This window comes from Rhamphochromis longiceps, linkage group LG6 (assembly GCF_057381845.1).
Source record: "Rhamphochromis longiceps isolate RC_006_pf linkage group LG6, R_longiceps_female_GT1.1, whole genome shotgun sequence".
Lineage (NCBI taxonomy): Eukaryota > Metazoa > Chordata > Actinopteri > Cichliformes > Cichlidae > Rhamphochromis > Rhamphochromis longiceps.
In genome coordinates this window covers 19,833,463-19,849,185 of record NC_140562.1, presented here as the reverse complement: position 1 = coordinate 19,849,185, position 15,723 = coordinate 19,833,463, and the positions used below count along the sequence as shown (strand labels likewise).

The 15,723-nt window shown below is 40.2% G+C and overlaps 1 protein-coding gene across 3 annotated transcripts in view; it reads right to left on the bottom strand.

Annotated features, from left to right (window-relative positions):
- The window catches only part of nr3c2 (nuclear receptor subfamily 3, group C, member 2), a 139,050-nt gene extending 123,772 nt beyond the window's left edge, over positions 1 to 15,278 (bottom strand). For all 3 annotated transcript variants that reach the window (XM_085409615.1, XM_085409616.1, XM_085409617.1), the window contains exon 1: positions 14,934 to 15,278. The gene's annotated coding sequence lies outside the window, so the exon portion shown is untranslated. The remainder of the gene's footprint in view (positions 1 to 14,933) is intronic.
- Positions 15,279 to 15,723: the final 445 nt, after the last annotated feature.

The window sequence follows — 15,723 nt, the reverse complement described above, 5'->3', positions numbered from 1 at the left end:
TTGAGCTCCTATCAACTGCTTGCTATAATCCAGTGTCAAAGGCTATGAAGGTGTTGTGAGTAAATTTTGTGATCATTTTAATCTAAGTACTATAGAAAATTAGGTTTTGCAGTCTTTAGTTCCTAGACACCTTCAAGGAGTCTGACCGAGTGAATAATTGGCAGGTGTTTTACTGACTATTGTTACAGTGTACCTCTTTTTGTTGCCTGTAGATGACTTTATTAGTTCAGACTCCAGACGTTTTTTGGGTATAGTGGAGTAATAAGTGAAATTCATATATTTTTCATGGACCCTAATTGGTGTGGGGCAAGCTAGCAATCTGTCACCTTTTTGGTTGCATTCAAGTGAGTCAGGAGTCACCATCACCCTCCTTCCTGATGCCTTTATTTAAAAAATGCTGTGGCAGACTTCCAGCACATTTATGACCAAATATAAGATGGACTCAGGTACACTGTGCCATTGGTAAAACAGGCCATTTAAGGTTTGAACGTCTCAACTCTTTAAATGTTAACAGCAATGGCTGTAAACCATTGCAAACTGTTGCCACAATACTTGTTGACATTTAGCATTTGATTTTATTGGTCTGAGGTTACTAAGATGGACAAGGAAATGCCTCCTTTTGAGACTGCCTGAGAAAACTGCTTGGCAAGTGGCCTGACATATGATACCTTATTTGTCAGTGAGGAAAAAAAAAGGAGCATACATAAGTCATGATTCAACTAAATCAAATGCCAACAAGGAGAGATCATTTGGCTGAACTGAGCATGATTTACTGATGTGCAGAATTTGATTAATAAGCTATCTGTTAATTAGACTAGGGGTAAAGTACACAGTATAGAGACTGATTGGCTTTCAGAAGGTGGGCAAGAGAATGACTGGACTGAGTTAATAATATTAATGATGTCAGTATTCAGATTTTTAGTGCGGAAAAGCAGACGTGATGTTTAAAGAATATATTGGTAATCTGAACACCCAGGATATCAGGCAGATGAATGATTTCAGATCTTCCTATTGAACTTACACCTAAGTTTCATTTGAATGTAAAAGCACTTTTAGCTACTGGCCCAATTTACTTTAATGTGTTAGGTAAAGTGGGCCACATTTCTGATGGATCCTCATATTAGAAATAATTGATATCGCTAATATATTTTATTATTGCGTGCTTTATTATTGCCTTCCTCATATTTTCTCTTCTAAGTATGTTTGCATATGGTGTGTGTTTGTGTGTGCTTAACTACATTTGTATGTGCATTGTATATATTCATGTTCAAAAACATTAAAAACAACCCTTTTTATTACTAAGAACACAGTTTTGTGTCTTGTATTTACCCCAGGATAAAGATTTTAATGCCTTTAAATCAAAGCAATTTAAAACATTTGTGTAACAAAATCCTACAGTTGATAGATATCTATAATTTAGCACATCTTTATACTAATAATGATAATAATCCACAAAAAAACCTCTCACAAGAAGTCCTGTTAACATTGAATATTTTATGCTGCGCAGGGATTTGATATTTTCAATTGATCAAACATTTGCATGTTTACATCTGGTACTGTCTTCATTATAAAGCCGTCATCTTCACTGTGTTGTGCATCCTCTGTCCCACTTTGACCTACAGGAGCATATTGCTACATGAATTATCTCTTTGATTGCCTGAGTAGGAGGAACATTTACAGTAACGAGGACCACGGGAACAGGATTTACCGTTCCATTTGCCCTCCAATGACATTACTTCAAGTAATGATGATGACAGACATAAAGTGGTCATGGTGGCACACAACAGATGAAACCGGCATGGATTTTGTGTTGTTCGCTGCTGCCCAACCAGGCCTTGCTTAACAAACCATTTAATCGCTTTCAATTAGACCATTACTATGTGACTCCTGTGATAAAATATTACAGCAAATTGCGTCAAACGCCTGCAACGCCGATTTAAATTGTATCCACAGTTTGCACTTCCTTGCTGAAATATTTGGGAGGAATATTCTTGGGAATGTCCCCCTCTGTACTATGTTGTTTTCAGCCTGTCACTCTCCATCTCCCGTGGAGGCATCATTCCTCATCTACTCTGTCATCCCAGCACATGTTCCATTTACCATGCATTAATCTCACTCAGCTTCACATTGCTCTCACTTGCCTGGTCCCTTGGGATACAACAACAGACAAGCATGCTCTGCTTGCCAAAATGCAATGCAGTTGCAGCACTGAACGTTAAACTAAGCAGGAACTTACTGCAGCAATCAGGATTTCATATCACTTCTAAATGGCATCCAAAAGTCAGTGCTACAATGTACTCTGTGTCCTGTGTAGCAGTGTCCCAGCAAAACCTTTATAGACTTGTCTCAGTGCTCCTGAGCTAACCTTTTGATAAGCCCTTGAGACAGTGTAAATTAAAGGCATTAAATCATGATTTGGTGTTGTGTGAGGGTGCTCATGGAGACATCCCCTTCACAGTCTAGTGGTCAAGGGGGGAGGTGTGCGGTGGTCAGTGCACACAGGTCATCCCATAGCGGTGACTGATGGCTTTCATCAAGGGGCCCATGGGCTCACTGGGGAAAAGAACATGGAGAACGCTGCCAAAAGAGCTGATATTCATCTACCGGCAGCCCCACGGGGCAGGGAGAGGGAAGTCAGTAAAGACACAAGAACAAATCTGCATGCACTGTACAAACTAGTAGTGCCAGGCAAATGAAATGTGGAAATCAGGGCTAATCCTAAGTGTGATTTCAGCTGAGAAACATGTATTCCTACAACATGCCTCACAGCACTCCCTCACTGCTCTAATTCAATAGCAAATGGAGACATCCTCAGATTGAAATGAAGCCAATTAGCAGAGGCACAGCTGATTTTAAAGCACTGATTAGGGGAGATGTGTCGTGCTGGTTCTGGGATCTATTCCCTCACTGCGGACCTGCTTCAGCTTGGGCTACCATTAATATCCCATGAGGCACTGGGGCACGCTCCTGGCCAGCAGCCAGATTCCCAGTTATCTGTTTAAACAATTTTGCAGGCTATTTCAGGAAGAGGAAACTCGCTGCCCATGCCTCTCGGCGTTGTTATGGCAACAGCCCATTTAATCTTAAACGTAACATGGGGAGGTGACCCAGTACCCAAAGCTTGAGAAGTTGGATAATGTACGTTTAATAACATTTTACAATATTGCGTTAAGCTCATGACAGCAATGACATATAACCCCAAAACATGCGTTGCATATAGCTGGTTGTGGAAGATAGATTGTATTTTACAATACATGGCACCATGAGTAGCCAGCTACATGATCAAACTGTGGTCCAAGGTCATTTTTATTCATCGCAAATTACACTAATGCAAGTATTTTGCTGGCAGTCTGATAAAATAGAATTATATGGTCCTGCTTGAGAGACTCTAATTTGAATTTGTTCGGTGCTGAAAATAATTGCTTATCTCTGTAACTGCTCCTAAATATAGGATCCCTTAATCCTTGGTAACTGCGTAATTGTCGCAGGATTGGAAATGCAGGCGGCACAGTATAGAAATGCATATGCATATTGTGATGTTAATGAATGGCACCTAGGTTAATAAGACTTTTCAAGCTCTGCAGCTCACAGCAGTATAAAAGTTACAGCAGTGAGAGGCTGGCTGTTATTGTTCATTATGTACACCCAACGTACTTCTGTAATTTTAATAAAAGAGAGTTGTTGTTGCTCTTCTGTAAATCTTGGATTTATAAGTATTATTTTACATGAATCACGGGTCCCCCATTTCTGAAAATATGAGACTTTGCGCATGTTTGGTACTCCATCTGTACGTTTTCCTGCACGCCCACACTGAGTTTAGCATGTAGCTTACATGCCAGATGACATGCTTTGAATTTGAGCCTACAGTTGTCCTTGGGCACAGACGTGAAAGCCATGAATTGGCTTTGGCAGCTACATGCTGACACGGTCACAAGATCAACATCTGAACTATGCCGTACAGAAGTGTCATTAGTTTTGCTGCCGTTTTGTTCATAAACCAAAATCATGGTCTGGCTTGTGATCGGTGCAAGATGAAAGGACGACAAAATAAGCAGAATTCGTACAATCTGAGGGTATTATTTAGCAGTTAGATTTCTCTAACTGTTAAAAAAACATTTCAGTTAAATCCAGAAATGTCAACCTCATGGTGATAGACCAAAGTCATTAGGCTGCACCCTCTGGAGTCCATAAATATTCAAAGCCAATCAACCAGATGTTGGAATTTTTCCAATCTCCACCAAACTGTACCACCGAGAGTACCTAAAATATTCGTACTGATAAGTAAACAGTTTAGAAAAACGAGGCACAACTGAAACGAACACATCAAACTAATAATGTCATGACGTGGCGCCCGTCTCTTGTTTCCTGTGAACATTTACATGCACGCGCCGTTCTTCTCTGCTAGCGCATTTTGTCGTGTGATAATTGAGACCCCTGCTGCTGTAAATACTTTTGCGGTTGTCGTAATTGATGTGCCCGCAATTTGTAGCACCGTCTCTTTGACCACTTTAGAGCTCCATTAGTTGCTTCACGCTGCTCAGAGAAGTCACATAAAAGTGGCATTTGTTAGACCTCTTTTAAAGGTGACCCATAATGCTAATCTTAAAATGACACACCGCTGCTGCTTGCTTTGCTTACGTGCTTGGCGATTGGGATTCAAAGTCCTTTTGCATTTGCTGCTGTCAATATTTGGTCCGGTCAATCCATCTAATTTAGGCTATCATGAATATTTCATGACAAGAGCTGAAAATTAAGACGCACAGTCGATAAATAAGAGGTAACTAAAGGCAAGCATCTTTTTCATATTCACTTAAAGATGTAGTTTAAAAGTGTCACGACGATACTGAGACTGACTGAAGAGGAAGATAGGTCTTTCAGATCATTTCAGTTTAATAGTCTGCACTGTGGCGGGACCTGAGGCGCTGCTTAGAGCTGTATATGTTCTAGGCTTTTGTCTGCAACTCATGTGAACACTCACACCTTACAAAAGCTATTAAAATGAACATGTCACTAATTAGCTCCCAGTGATTCACAACCTGCACACAACCACAGTTCAAACTTCTCAGTAATCAGCAAATATCTTTTAAAGCATCTTTTTTTTTCCTTTTTATAATGTAACAAAAGAATTTTGCATATTTAGACACTAATAGGTACTAATATTTACAATCGGATTTGGTAGGTTACTCATTTGAAACAGTATTGTGCTCTCTTCACCTTCAGCTGAGACACAACTTCACACAGCACCCTGCCGACAGGCACACAGGCCTTCCCCTCACTAGCGGCTGAACTACTAGAAGTTCACAGCTCGGATCGACACTTTTCATTTTGAGAGGTCAAAGAAGTGGAAAAAGTTGAGGGAATAAAGTCCTGGTATATTTTTTCCCACCTGGATACACCACAAGGTAATTAACATGTAATTACCACTCACAACCATAAGTGCTGGCAACAATCTGGGCCACTTACATAGGTGACATTGTAGGCTCTACAAAAATTCAGCACAGAAATAAGCAAGTATACTGCTAGTGTCAATCACAAGCTTAGATAATTGCAAAGGGAACAGTGGAAAGCATCTTTATCCAGTAGTCACATTTTCTGTCTATTAAGTTATCATTAAAACAGTGGCTAGTGGCTATAATAATAAAAGTATAACATTAATATTTGGGCTAGGCAGCAAACGTTATCAGCCCTGCATCTGTAATTGTCTAAAACGTTCCATTAATTTAACAAGATTACACAATTATTTGTGTTTAAAAAATGTTTGTGTGTCTCTTAGAGTCTCAGATTGAAGCTGAGAAAAGCATACCAGCAACTAGACAAAAACAGTGGCAGCCTACTTTACCAACTCTGGTTGATTAGCAAAGAAAATATGATGCCAGGTCACCAGATGCACACCACTACCTCAGTTAACCTGAGAATATTGTTGACTTTTTTTGTTTTTTTGACACTACAGTCTTAACATTTTGGCATATATATATATATGCCTTACAGTTATCGCTATCTATCTATCTATAAAAACTCTTTATTTGTTTACTTTTTACTGACACTATTGTTTGTATTCACAAGGGATCACCATAACTCCACATATTTATGTATATATGGGCAGAGTTTTACAGCAGATGCAAAGCCGAAGGGATTTGTATCTCCTCGCAAGATTGGATGAAGGATCATTTGGGCAGGGATAGCTCAGTAGGTAAAGTGGTCGGCCCATGATCGGAAGGTCGGCGGTTCGAATCCACTTAACGGCTACCCTGAGGTACCCCTGAGCAAGGTACCGTCCCTACACACTGCTCCCCGGGCGCCTGCTTAGTGGGCTGCCCACTGCTTCACAGAGTGAATGGGTCAAATGCAGAGAAAAACAAGTAATTTCCCCATGGGGATCAATAAAGTATCCATTATTATTATTATTATTATTATTATTATTATTATTATTTACTTATTAGGCAAATGTGTAACCCACCCCTATATTTTTTGCCCCACAGTATAAAAAAGTATTTTGCATTTTCCTGATTTCTGGTATCAAGCTTGTATTGTGATAACCCTGCTTCTAGCACAGCGTGATCTCTCCTGTTTACCATGACCCTGGCAGCTTTATTGCTTCACATTCGATGATCAACTTTTTTTCAAAATGTGTTGGTTAGAGTTTTTTTTTTTACATTTAATTAACATTAAATGTAATGTGGCGCTGAATATTATAGCAAACAAAATGAAAATGCGGAGACATTACAGTGCCAGAAATCTGAATCCATGCAGCTACCCAGATAGTACCAAGGAGTTTGAATTTCACTCTCACTAAAACTGATTACCAGCTGCCCACACATGCAGAGAAATACAGTAGCAGTAATACACACAACCACACACACACACACACAACACACACATCCATGCGGGTATTGAGAACAAGAAGCTACCTTAGACGGAGGAATAGACAGAAAAACCTGGTGCATTTTTCATTTTTGAAACCAAATTCAAAATAAAGATTGGATTCAGAGGAGGTTTTAGTATTTCCTTTTTCTTATTTGCACTTTTCTTTTCCAAAGAAAAAGACAGTAATATAATCCTCAAAGGTTTGTTTTTTTTAAGGTGAACTAAGGCAAAAACAATGATCATAATCATGCATGCTTTAAGGGAAAGCGTTTGAGTCAATGCAATGTCATGTCCATGTTTCATGTGTGCATATACATACTGGGCTTCATGTGTTGGTTTGTGGGAACTGCATGCGTCCGTGCTGGTGGGCGGCAAATTCTTCATTTAAAGCCAGGAAGTCTGTGTGCCCACTAACATGATCGCTTCACAGGACATGCAAATCATACCTCCAAAGAGGCTTCTGAATCTCCATTTTGTCGTTTTTGTTTTTTTCTCCCCTTCCCTCCACTAATTGTGTCATTTTCGTCAAAATGGTAAGGTCACATTTTCAGTCCAACTACATTTTCAAAGACTCAAAGCTTTTTGCACACTGGCAGCTGTTCAGTATTTAAAGCATGGTAATTTCTTCAGCTCCATTTTATTTTATGTGGTTTTTTTTCCCTCTTTGGATATGTTGGACAATTAAAAATAGGTTTGTACAAATAGAGGAAGGCAGTGAAGCTTTCTTGAGTACACCTACGATCTGCCGTTGTGTTTGGTAAAGTTTCCTTTTCCTAATGGAAATTATTCCTTCTTTCTTCCTCCATGCTCTCTGTGCTCCTACAGCTTCACTTGGGGGAGGGGAAAATATGTTTTTTTTTCTCCTGTGTTTTAATTTAGGCAGTGAGTTCAGCTTGGCTTTGCTTGATACTAAAGGGAACAGCTCTGCAAATTGACTCTTCCTTCACCTTCTCCTTGAAATCCCTCCCCTCTTGCCTGGGTGAGGACCTTTGTGTCTGTCCACACCAGTGAGCTGACTCATTCATTTGGCATCGTGATGTGAAACTTTCTCAATTAAAAAACAACAACAATGCGTTTAATGAGCACCACGGGAGGACTAACAATTAGCCAATCGTAGCTGCAGGTGGGATTAATGCCATGGTCAAGGTGCGTTCTGCAAGTGGGGTGTTTGAAACAGACAGTCTCCTCCTGTTCCCAAGCACCCTCAAAGCATAGCTGCTGAATGACAAACAGAGGAACATGCTGAACTGTTTTTGTTGTTCCACTATTAAAACCCAGATAAAACCACTACGTTGGCATGGCTACTCATCGGTGTTGAATTAAACTGATTCAGGCGCATGTGGGCATATAGATCTAGTTAGATGGGGACTACTGAAACTGCTCTCTGCTGGAAATCTGTGTTGGAGTGGATCAAGTGTCAGAGTGAAGATGGAAGTGAATGCAATGACTTGACGCTTTTGTCTCATATCGGGTTGCCTCCCTTGGGGCTATATCACTTGTCTAATCGGTACTTGTCATGCAATATGAGGGAAAAAAATCTGCATGAGGCTGTAGTCAAAACTAATTATTACATTTTCTTAACCTACTAATTTTGCACTACAGCACAAAGATAAGGTTCTGTTTTTCACATCACATGTGGATTTATAATGCCCTAGTTTGTGTCTGTAACATTAACATTTGCCTCTTTTAGCACATTTTCACTACAGGAATGAAAAAACAAAACAGGAAACAATGGTGAATCTAGCTGAGTAATGCCATTACACAAATAGCTCAAACACAGCAGCGTGTAGATGTAAAATCTGTGTGGTGTCAGACACCTCTCTGATCGTCTCCCTCATTTGATGATCAACTCTTATGTGTTACCCCTCGCCATCTGAGCGAGACCTTGAACCAACTCTCCCAATGACAGGAGGCCATCTCCATAATTACAGCACAGAGGACCTGCTACGCATCAAACTCACAGCACTTAGATTGTTAAAGCACATATGTCAGCTGTTGAATCTGACTCAGATCCAAGGCTTGCCAGTAATGAAATAGGGGGATGAGGGGTGAGTCAGCCACTGGCCTTTGTTAATTGCATGTCTCACATCATCCTGGCCAGGACAGTTAATTGGAAAAGATCAAGGGGATTTGCTGTGTTAATGAGCTTCCCGTGAACCCAAGTCATACTTTGGATACCAAAGGAGCCTTTACAACTTTTCATTTCTGGAGTAACGTGGTCATAGTCGACTACTGCCTCATCTCCTGTGTTTGGTAGCGTCAGCTCAGAGGGGAATAGATGGTCTATTATAAGCACAGCACCATTTAAGCAGATGTAATCAGTCATCCATTTCTATGTCCATGTCACTTTGCATTCAGCATGCATTACACTGTGCGCTTTCTTCTGCTGCATATTCATGTAAGCCTACTGAATGCAATACCAAAATAGAACAATTTTAAAAAGCAGGAAGAATATATGATCCACCACATCCTAATAATTCAGTATGCATATTCCTGTTGAATTAAGTAAAAAATACAGTTAGCCACACTGTGCAGTAAATTTCCTGCTAACAATGCTTTTACCATTAGTCTGTGCAGTTTTTGATCATGCCTCTGTCTCAATCTGCCTGCTCTGATATAGAAACCGCATAATAGATAATGATCTGTATGATTTTTGAGAAAGAAAAATGCTTACCTGGACCTAAATCATTATTTTTGCCATTTATTCTTGGCGTTGCCTGACGAGCAAAATGAGTCGTGCTACAAAACTTTTAGCAAAAAACAGATTATAGAAAAAATTCTAGTTCTAGATACCCAATGACTGTGTGTATATGCACTCACTGGGCACTTCATTAGTAATGCCAGATTGGACTCCTTTTCACTTTCAGAGCTGCCTTAATTCTTTGAGGCATAGATTCAAACAAGGTGCCGGAAACATTGCTCAGAGATTTTGGTTCACGTTGACATGATAGCAGCACAGAACCAGAGTTCAAGAAACCAGTAGGACCCAAACGCAGGACTTGGAAACAAAAGGGATAAACAAAAGAAGCAGCTCTATTAGCTGTAACACGCTTAAACATAAACATACAAGAATACAGAAACTGGGAACTAGGAACTAGAATTGAGGGAAAAGGAGATAATTAGAAGTAGCGAGGGAAACAAGGAGCTCAGGGAAACGCACAGCAAACGGGAAACCGCGACAAGGAACACAGGGACTTAATACACACACAGGATGATGAGAGGATGGGCAACAGGTGGGAACACAGCTGGAGGTAACACAGCCTAAAGAGACAGGAAGCAAAACTGAACACAATGCACACAGGACAAGAGACTGCCAAAATAAAACAACCGAGGCGCAGAATAACACACGTGGACTTGACACTAGGACAGGGAGAGGAGAGGGAAAGGGAACATTAAACAGAGACCAGAGACAAACATGGGGAGAAGAGTAAAAAAGCATGGGACGAGGATCACAGGGAGGCATTTTAACAGAAACCTAAAGAGTAGGTAACATAAGACCAGAAAATACACAAAATAATTAAACGTACCAAACCTAGAATATTACATAAGCCAGAACCAAAATTACAAAACAAATCTCCTTAGATACTAAGAAACCCAAAGTGTGCCAAAAAAAAAAATACCCACACCATTAAACCAGCAGCAGCCTGAATGGTTGATACATAACAAGATTCATGCTTTTATTTTGTTAACACCAAATTCTGGCCCAACCAGTTGTTGCAGCAGTAAAGCTGAGATTCATCACAGGAAGCACTTTTATTCTATTTTCTAATTTTTTGGTGAGCCTGTGTGAATTGTAGCCTCTGTTTCCTGTACGTAGCTGACAGGAGTGGCACTTTGTGCGGTCTTAAAGGATGCACATGATACTCTGCCTACTCTGGCTGTAGTGAGACGTTATCCGGGCTCAAGAACTGCTGCCCACTGGATATTTTCTTTTTCAGACCATCTTCTGTGAACCCTAGAGATGTTGGTGTGGGAAAATCCCAATAGGGCAGCAGTTTTAGAAATACTCACACCAGCTGGATGCTGGAAAACTTTCAAAGACTTTAATTTACACTTTTTAATTCATGACCTTTAGCAATTTAACTTTTCAGGATGTTACTGATGTTGATATTCAAACAGTGGTCTTGTAGGCTCAAGTTTAGTTACCACAGGCTGGTAAGTGTTCACTGTTCCCACTGGTCGCAGGCACAGGTCTGTTGTGGTTATTTTTTACAAGTGGAATTTGCAGGGAAGACTTCTCTGTTTTCCACAAACGTATATACTGGGAATGATTCACTTTTTCTCCACAGGCTCTGGTTTGTGAGTGAGAGTGGGTCAGGCAGGTTTGGCCAGAAGCAGGGAAGACAGGCACACCAGGACTGAATATGTGACAAAGAAGAACAGGTCAGGAAAGTACAGAGCACAAGTTCACAGGTTGCTGAGTAGTGAAATATTCACAGAAAAACAAAAGTGAAGGATTGATAAAGTATTTCTGATTCTGATTCTCAGATCTCTAATAAAATAATTTGTATTAAGTAACCGTTAAGTAATTCTTCTTTATTACCTTGTAAATCATGCATGTACTTCATTTAAATCTTTTTAGTGTTTTTAGGCGACTCTTCACCTTCTTGTGCATTGCAAATACACATTTTAATAGTTTGGAGTTTAAATTTGTTTTTTGGTTTGTTAGCATCAGCTATATTTTTGACTATTTTGCTTCTTCTTCCTTGTTTGATTCTTGCACCATCAGTGCAGGTTGTGTTTCCCTGTACACCACTGACTGTTAAGTTTTTTAGGAACGTTTCTTTGCACAAAAACGCAAAAAAAGTTGTAAAACTCGTCGTCAGGTAACTCAACCTCTGAATCCTCGTATAACACCTTTTGTGATAGAGGCTTATAGGGTGAGAAAACGTGTCAAGCGACAGCGCCAGATTTTAATAGTTATGTCTAATAAAATAATGTTTTATTATGGGAAGTCTTGTCTGGAGCACGACTCATATTGCAGGCTATAAGTCAGGGTGTGTTTTAACCATTAGGATCAAGTCTCCAAACTTTATCAAATAGTTCTAAAATACTGATCGAGTGTTTTTTACTCTACTCCACTGAGAGCTATTCATATATGACTGCAGAGTTAAAACTCATCAATACAATATTTCTTTAAGTTTGTATTTTAGTGTTTATGATGGAGTTTAGTAATAAAACTCTACAGGTTTTCATCATTGCTCAGTGAAGAGCCAACATTACAGCGATGGTGAAGGCTGTATAACGTAAAAATAAATTATTCTTCAGTACTTTATTTGACTGTAACAGTTTTCTAACAATATCATTGGCAGATTTAAGTTAAACTAGCTAACCAAACTAAACCTGCTTATCGGTCTTTTAAAAAACTGCTGAATGTGATTAAAATGCAGCGAGCATCTTTGAGACAAGGTTTTACAACTCTAACCTCACTGAAGCGAGCCTAAAGCCTTCATGATGAGATGCAGGCTGTCTCTCTCTCACATATACACATGCACAAGATGACACATTATGAGCGTGAGCATCTTGCCATTGGCAGTGACAAATAAGGTAGGTCTACAGTAAGAATCATGAAAGCTAGAATTCAATGTGATCTGAACGACTGATGAATATTCATAAGAAGGCTTTGCAGACTTTTTATTATGTGGTGCATTAAAATTGAAATGTCTATACTATGTAATCAGCCAAGCACATGGCAGAAACTCAACGTGTTTTGGCAAGAGAACCTGCTGAAGTTCAAATGAGCATTAGGACCACTTTAAGAAAAAAAAATATTATTGATCATTTTGAAAATAAAGGTGAAATTTCAAGATTAAAGTCGAAATTCTATTTTTGAGAAAAACGGTTGAAATGTGGCGACAACAGCTGTTGTTCCAAGGCAAACTGCCATGTTTGCTATACCCTCTACAAAGTGCCTCATGTAGATGAGCTAGTGAAACAAATTGATCACCCGTCTCGTGACACGATATACATCCTCTTTATTGCACGAGGGTGTAACCATCGATAACATCGCACCTGCCAACGATCTGTCTGTCCAGCAGCCATCTTTTCAGTGTCCTTCTACTCATCACCACATTGTGTTTATGAGCTAAAAGAGAAATCATTTCCTTCCTTTCATATCACTAACTCAGAGAGCACAGCAACCAAGCCAGACAGTCTTGAAACAACTGTAATCTTCACATCAGCTGATTTCCCCCTACACATCCAGCTGGTAGGTCTCATATAGGGTGTGTGTGAGTTATTCATCTTTTAGCTTTCTCACATCTGCTGTGCATTTACAGGATGCTTTGCAACCCACCTGCACCCTACCACTTCATTTTTCATGCTGTCTGATTGAATTACTGTCATATATGTTGTTATTGATTGTTGCTCTCCTGGGTCTTACTGCTTGCTTTCCACAAAATACAATTATTGCAGCTAGAGATAGAAAAATCTGTTTCTGACTGTAGTGGTTCTTGCTGACGTACGGTAAAGGTCAGAATATGAAGCTTGAGTGATTTCATGTGTGTACGGTGTTCAGCTTTTTGTGAAGCTCTGTCCATAAGTGAGCAAAAAAATAATGAGGGCCAATTCAAGACACCAAGGAATAGACAGTGGTCTGCAATACATATATACTACTACCATAGTATATTTAAAGTAATTTTAACAAATAATAACATTAGAGGTAAGAATGGCCTTTCACTTATGTTATTATTTAACCAGAATAAAATATAAAAAAGGCACCTAACTTAAGAATGTGTGTCAAGAAGCCATTCCTAAGGAAGGGAAATAGGAGGAAAACCCTGAGCTATGCCAAAGTACACAAGAATTTGACTGAAAATTACTGGCAACAGGTCTGATTTGAAAATTTGGTTAAACTGTGGTCATTATATGCGCTCAGTAGAGAGGTACAACTGTGAGTGTCAGACGTTTGTAAAACACAGTGGAGGCTCTGTCATGGTTTGGGGCTGTATTTCAGCCAGTGGTGTTGGAGACTAAATTATGGAAATCTGCAAAATTCTGTGAAAAATACCATCTGGAGGGAGTGTAATTGCTAAGAGCTTCATATTTCGGTGATCTCAAACACACACAGTGGAACATCACCAGTCATGGATTGGTCTTCCCAGAGCCCGGACCTCAAAATAGTTGGGTTGCGGTCACGTGGTTCTGATGACGTGCGGAGGCAGCGCGATTTTTGAGTGGAGGGCGGAAGTAAACATGGAGGACACTGTGGAGAGTCAGGAGAGCAGCTATTGTGCAACTTTAGACCCCGTTTCTCGGGAGAGATATAAACAGATAGTTAAAAAATATATCGGACGTGATCCGTATTCTTTGAAAATGTCCGAATACACCACAGAAGTAAAGGATTTGCCTACTATCGAGGCTGTGGATATCACCAACTACTTGGTCCTCCAGACTTCTTACTACACTAGGCAGCAAATGAAAGCTTTCAAGAGTCTGGAGGCGTACAATTTTTTTGTCAGCGGGTGGGTCCACAACCTTGGAACAAAACGACTCCGTGATGGATACAGTTTGGTGTTTGCAAGGGTGAGTGTTTGTTCTTATATTGCTTTATCTTAAACACGCTAACAGTTAGCGGTAGCGGCTTTAACGTCAACAAACATGCCACATCCTTAGGACTTCGTTAGAGTGACAGTTGTTTGTTTCAAGGTAAACCATTCTCAGAGGTCTAACGAGACACCTCTGAAGACTTGGGTAATTGCAAAGGAGGATGGAGAAGTGATTGCAGCTCATTGCAATTGTATGGCAGGGTTAGTAGCCTAATTAAGTAGGCTCAAATCCGGGCTCTCAGCCGTCTGTTGCATATCCAAAATCGCCTCTGCACATCGATGCTGTTCTGCCTTAAGCTTCATTCTTTTCTCTCGTTTGAGAACTGATTCCGATCTGGGTTTTCGTTCGTAGCCGAGATTGACCGTCGGAGCCCAGTCCTCCGACTCTTCGTCATCCAAAGCACTTGGGCAGCCTATAGTCCCAATCAAGTCAATATTAGACTACTAACTTAAAAGCACTAAGTAAACGAGAATTTAACGACAACCTAATGCTAATAAGTTCGTTTGCAAACATAACATTACCTCTGACGAAGTGGTCGCTGCAGACACGGGCATTGGCAGACTCTGCTCCTCCCGACTGTAAACGTAAATTTAAAATCCATTTTTTCCTACGTTTTTCGGTTAGAATTTTCCAATTTTCTCCTCTTCGTTGGGCTATTTTTGGTACCCTAAAATACCGTTTATCAGTTTCTCGGGTCGACCTACTGGAGCATCCGTAAACACAACAGGACATAGGCATTTTGCGTACTGTCTGTCTGTGATTTTGCGCTTATCTTTTTCACTTCCGACCGCCAGTCAAATTTCGCGCTTTACGTCGACGTCACGTCTACGTCAAATGAAACCTGGCTATTGTTGAAGCAGTGCGGGATCATTTTGGCAGAGAACAGAAGAAAAGGCAGAAATATCTGAAGAAGAGCTTTGAAGGATCTTTAAGAAGCCCTGAGAGCTATTCCTGAAGACTGCTTAAAGAAATGTGATTCAACTCTTCCCACAGTAAACTTGCCCATAGACAGTCAGCAGCCACTGAGGAAAGACTGCTGGCGCAGATTGCGAACACAGTACTGTATTCCACTTGGTTCGGCAGCCCTGGGGGACGGTTGTAGTGGGGAACACAACACTAATGGAGCGCAGCACACAGGCTTGGACTCAGTCACACCATTCAGCCTCTCTGATTTGAAATATTCAAGCCGGCGCTCTTGTCTGTCTATTAATATTTACTTCAACAACTACTACATGCAGTCTGCTCATGGGGCTTTGGGGAAGCATGCGACTTTTACTGTTGCTGGCTCGATTAAAAATGATTGAATAAATA